The sequence below is a fragment of the Oncorhynchus mykiss genome, chromosome 18 (assembly GCF_013265735.2).
Source record: "Oncorhynchus mykiss isolate Arlee chromosome 18, USDA_OmykA_1.1, whole genome shotgun sequence".
NCBI classification, from domain to species: Eukaryota; Metazoa; Chordata; class Actinopteri; order Salmoniformes; family Salmonidae; genus Oncorhynchus; species Oncorhynchus mykiss.
The window spans coordinates 27,035,166-27,041,165 of NC_048582.1; positions in this window are offsets into that span (position 1 = coordinate 27,035,166).

A 6,000-nucleotide genomic window follows, 5' to 3' on the forward strand; every position below is an offset into this window, starting at 1 on the left:
ACATCTAGTGGAAGCCATAGGAACTGCAATCTGGGAGGATTTATTTTGTATATCCCATAAAATCAAATCAAATCAAATTTTATTTGTCACATACACATGGTTAGCAGATGTTAATGCGAGTGTAGCGAAATGCTTGTGCTTCTAGTTCCGACAATGCAGTAATAACCAACAAGTAATCTAACTAACAATTCCAAAACTACTGTCTTGTACATAGTGTAAGGGGATAAAGAATATGTACATAAGGATATATGAATGAGTGATGGTACAGAGCAGCATAGGCAAGATACAGTAGATGGTATCGAGTACAGTATGTACAAATGAGATGAGTATGTAAACAAAGTGGCATAGTTTAAAGTGGCTAGTGATACATGTATTACATAAGGATACAGTCGATGATATAGAGTACAGTATATACGTATGCATATGAGATGAATAATGTAGGGTAAGTAACATTATATAAGGTAGCATTGTTTAAAGTGGCTAGTGATATATTTACATCATTTCCCATTATTAAAGTGGCTGGAGTTGAGTCAGTGTCAGTGTGTTGGCAGCAGCCACTCAATGTTAGTGGTGGCTGTTTAACAGTCTGATGGCCTTGAGATAGAAGCTGTTTTTCAGTCTCTCGGTCCCAGCTTTGATGCACCTGTACTGACCTCGCCTTCTGGATGATAGCGGGGTGAACAGGCAGTGGCTCGGGTGGTTGATGTCCTTGATGATCTTTATGGCCTTCCTGTGACATCGGGTGGTGTAGGTGTCCTGGAGGGCAGGTAGTTTGCCCCCGGTGATGCGTTGTGCAGACCTCACCACCCTCTGGAGAGCCTTACGGTTGAGGGCGGAGCAGTTGCCGTACCAGGCGGTGATACAGCCCGCCAGGATGCTCTCGATTGTGCATCTGTAGAAGTTTGTGAGTGCTTTTGGTGACAAGCCAAATTTCTTCAGCCTCCTGAGGTTGAAGAGGCGCTGCTGCGCCTTCTTCACAATGCTGTCTGTGTGAGTGGACCAATTCAGTTTGTCTGTGATGTGTATGCCGAGGAACTTAAAACTTGCTACCCTCTCCACTACTGTTCCATCGATGTGGATAGGGGGGTGTTCCCTCTGCTGTTTCCTGAAGTCCACAATCATCTCCTTAGTTTTGTTGACGTTGAGTGTGAGGTTATTTTCCTGACACCACACTCCGAGGGCCCTCACCTCCTCCCTGTAGGCCGTCTCGTCGTTGTTGGTAATCAAGCCTACCACTGTTGTGTCGTCCGCAAACTTGATGATTGAGTTGGAGGCGTGCGTGGCCACGCAGTCGTGGGTGAACAGGGAGTACAGGAGAGGGCTCAGAACGCACCCTTGTGGGGCCCCAGTGTTGAGGATCAGCGGGGAGGAGATGTTGTTGCCTACCCTCACCACCTGGGGGCGGCCCGTCAGGAAGTCCAGTACCCAGTTGCACAGGGCGGGGTCGAGACCCAGGGTCTCGAGCTTGATGACGAGCTTGGAGGGTACTATGGTGTTGAATGCCGAGCTGTAGTCAATGAACAGCATTCTCACATAGGTATTCCTCTTGTCCAGATGGGTTAGGGCGGTGTGCAGTGTGGTTGAGATTGCATCGTCTGTGGACCTATTTGGGCGGTAAGCAAATTGGAGTGGGTCTAGGGTGTCAGGTAGGGTGGAGGTGATATGGTCCTTGACTAGTCTCTCAAAGCACTTCATGATGACGGAAGTGAGTGCTACGGGGCGGTAGTCGTTTAGCTCAGTTACCTTAGCTTTCTTGGGAACAGGAACAATGGTGGCCCTCTTGAAGCATGTGGGAACAGCAGACTGGTATAGGGATTGATTGAATATGTCCGTAAACACACCGGCCAGCTGGTCTGCGCATGCTCTGAGGGCGCGGCTGGGGATGCCGTCTGGGCCTGCAGCCTTGCGAGGGTTAACACGTTTAAATGTCTTACTCACCTCGGCTGCAGTGAAGGAGAGATCGCATGTTTTCGTTGCAGGCCGTGTCAGTGGCACTGTATTGTCCTCAAAGCGGGCAAAAAAGTTGTTTAGTCTGCCTGGGAGCAGGACATCCTGGTCCGTGACTGGGCTGGATTTCTTCCTGTAGTCCGTGATTGACTGTAGACCCTGCCACATGCCTCGTGTACTTTGTCTCTGTACTGACGCTTAGCTTGTTTGATAGCCTTGCGGAGGGAATAGCTGCACTGTTTGTATTCGGTCATGTTACCAGACACCTTCCCCTGATTAAAAGCAGTGGTTTGCGCTTTCAGTTTCACGCGAATGCTGCCATCAATCCACGGTTTCTGGTTAGGGAATGTTTTAATCGTTGCTATGGGAACGACATCTTCAACGCACGTTCTAATGAACTCACACACCGAATCAGCGTATTCGTCAATGTTGTTGTCTGACGCAATACGAAACATGTCCCAGTCCACGTGGTGGAAGCAGTCTTGGAGTGTGGAGTCAGCTTGGTCGGACCAGCGTTGGACAGACCTCAGCGTGGGAGCCTCTTGTTTTAGTTTCTGTCTGTAGGCAGGGATCAACAAAATGGAGTCGTGGTCAGCTTTTCCGAAAGGGGGGCGGGGCATAGGCTAGCATTGAAATGGCCTGTTATTCCGGATGGTTTTTCCTCGGGTTTTTGCCTACCATATCAGTTCTATTATACTCAGAGACATTATTTGAACAGTTCTAGAAACCTCAGAGTGTTTTCTATCCAATGCTACCATATTGTGCATATCCTAGCTTCTGGACCTGAGTAACAGGCAGTTTACTTTGAGCACATCAGTCAATCGAAATTCCGAACAATAACCAGTATGCTAAAGAAGTTTTAAACATAAACATTTATCAATCAAAGTAATGGAAAGTAATACAAATGTAAACCAAACAGATTTTATTTTATTATAGAACATTTATTTTTCTGAATTTCTTTACATCATGGTCATATTCTATGGTTCTTCAACGGTCATTTTAGATGGTGGTTAATTCATTTAAGATGGTGATTGCATTTGATAAGCATCCATCACAAATGTTTTGTCACTCATTGAGCAACGGTCAGGCCTGAATGATCTACCAGCGATGCTGAAGACCCGTTCCACTGGGTTTGAGAATGCAGGGACATGGAGGTACATTGCAGTCAACTTTGATAGGTTCAAGAAAAGGGAGGCGTTGTCATTCCATTCCATCTGAAATTTCAAGCAGGAAAGGAGCAGAGAGGTAGTTTGATACCCCTCTGGGGACAACAGCAGGAGTGAGGTTGAGGGGTAAGAACAAGGCAACACACTTGCTTGTCTTTGCAGGTGGTTCTTGTGCAATGGCAGGCTGGGGAGGTTGTGGTGCAAGGTTGGTTACTGCTGGTAGCCTACCTGCTCTGGGCACCAGAAGGCCTAGAAGCGAGGATCAAGAAGAGCTGACAGCTTCTAGACACACTTTTGCTCAAAAGGAGAGAGATGCTTCTCCACAGACACTTTAGAGAGAATGTTTTTTTCTGTTCTTCATCAAAACATTGTACAAGTTGTAGCAACAAGCTGAATTGCAGGTAAAACTGGGTTATAATTTAACACAAAAATAAAATAAACAAAAGACACAAGGGTAGCACTTTATAACAGCTCCACACAATAAAGCAATTAGAATGGATTAGTAAAACGTTTATTCATAATGTATTAGTCATTACTCCATTCATAAGATGCTTAAAATAGGTCCTTATAAACCATTTACTAAGTCAATAGTTACATATTTTGTGTGGCCTCATCTAAAGTGTGGGTTATTTATACTTTATAAATACTTTATTAATAATGTTTTGAGTGACCAGTGTAATTTCTCTCCAAATGATGGACATGCCATTCGTTGATATTCCAGGTGTACCTAATGCTCCTTAATGTCTGAAAATAGCCTAAAACATATCAACGCGCGTTCACGTCATGACGGAAACTCTGGACCTCCGAGTTAAAATTAAAGTAAGTTATTTGCGTATACTTCCTGTTTGTTGATTCCGATACTTCCCAAGTGGGAAACTCGGGTATCATCTTTCTACAACGAGTAAGCAAGTCAGAAATGTCAGAGTTTCCGGCATGACGTGAAAGGGCTCGTTCAGAGAAATGGCGCGTTCCACAGCTAAGGCAAGACGATGCAACAACCAATAGTTGCGTACCACGTTATTGACTGTGTCATAGACTGACTAATTGCTGTAACATGTGATGTGGTGAGATGATACTTAAAATACCTATCCATTATACAGTAGCTTCCCACTTGTAATTCTAATTCTCAAGTTTCACTTGAGGGTCAATCAAGTGAAACTTCCTAGTTGCAATGTCGGGTTCACCTTGGGGTCATGATCGGGGCTGTACCAAATGTTTGATGTATTATAATAATTGATTATGCTTATGTTGTATTAATAGAAGGGGAGGGGTTATAAGACCCCTCCCTCCTTACATGTATGGGGTCCTAGACTACAGATGAACAATATATATATTCATTATAAAGGTTTAATATTGTTCCACAGTTTTTTCTTGTCTCTGCCTCTTATAAAGAAACGGTCTGAGAAATGTGTGACTGTGACACAGAACTCTGCAGGGAGTAAGAGATAAGAGACTAGTCAGACAATCCACTATAAATCAACTTGGGGAGTGGACATTTACTGCTGAGCTTTTAGATAACACTGAAACTGTTGTTTATATTGCTGTGTATGCATGGGTTTGGTGTCATGAGTAGAAGGTAATGATGTAAGTAAGATGTAAGATGTAAGTAATTCATGACATCACTAAGATATATGACTGTTGGCATAATAAAACAACTCGGACCCTTTTCTATTTTGCAGAACTTACTCAGAAACATGCGTGCTATGTTCCTGTTGTCAACTTCTGTCTGCAATTGCATTAATACAGATTTTTGAATGATTTAATAAAATATATTGTCTGAATGCTAATTTCACCAATGATTGACAAGGAACGAACCACAACAGGAACTAGGAAGTCAGTTAAATTTCTAACCAAATAATTGTTCAGTATTAACATTATCATACATTGTGTGAGCAATTGGTAGTGAAAAAAAATAACAATGACAAAAAAACATTATAAATAGACAGGATGTTGCAAATAGCTTATTAGCAGCATAAATAATGTGGCGTTCATGTCACTAGTCGGAACTAGGAAACTCAGAAATGTCAACCTTGATACGATTGTCTTAAGCTAGCTATCTTAAGATGAATGCACTAATTGTAAGTTGCTCTGGATAAGTGTCCTAAAATGTTAAAATGAATATGTGAAATCCATAGATTAGGGCCTAATGAATTCATTTCAACTAACTGATTTTCTCATATGAAATGTAACTCAGTAAAATTGAAGAAATTGTTGAATGTTGCATATATATTTTTGTTCAGTACATATCGTGCATTTGGAAAGTATTCCCACCCATTGACATTTTCCAAAATGTTGTTATGTTCCAGTCTTATTCTAAAATGTATTAAAATGTTTAAGAGACTTGTCCCAAAGCCACACGTGCGTTATCTTGGCTGTGTGCTTAGCGTTGTTGTCCTGTTGGAAGGTGAACCTTCACTCCAGTCTGAGGTCTTGTGCGCTCTGGAGCAGGTTTTCATCAAAGATCTCTGTACTTCGCTCCGTTCACTCTGTTTGCGTGTGTATGGACCACTTACTTTGCTCTGTACTGTACTTCACACTGTTTGCGTGTGTATGGACCACTTAAAGTATTTAGTGATATGGACATCGAGGAACTTGAAGCTCTCGACCCGCTCCACTGCAGCCCTGTCGATGAAGATGGGGGCGTGCTCGTCCAACGCCGTTTCCTGTAGTCCACGATAAGCTTCTTCTTGGTCGTACTGACGTTGAGGTAAAGACTGTTGTCCTGGCAGTGTCACTCACCTCCTACCTGAATGCTCTGTCATCGTCGCCGGTGATCAGGCCTATCACCGTCATGTCATCAGCAAACTTGACGATGGTGTTGGAGTCGTGCGTGGCCTTGCAGTCGTGGGTGAACAGGGTGTACAGGAGGTGTAATGGCGATTTCCTA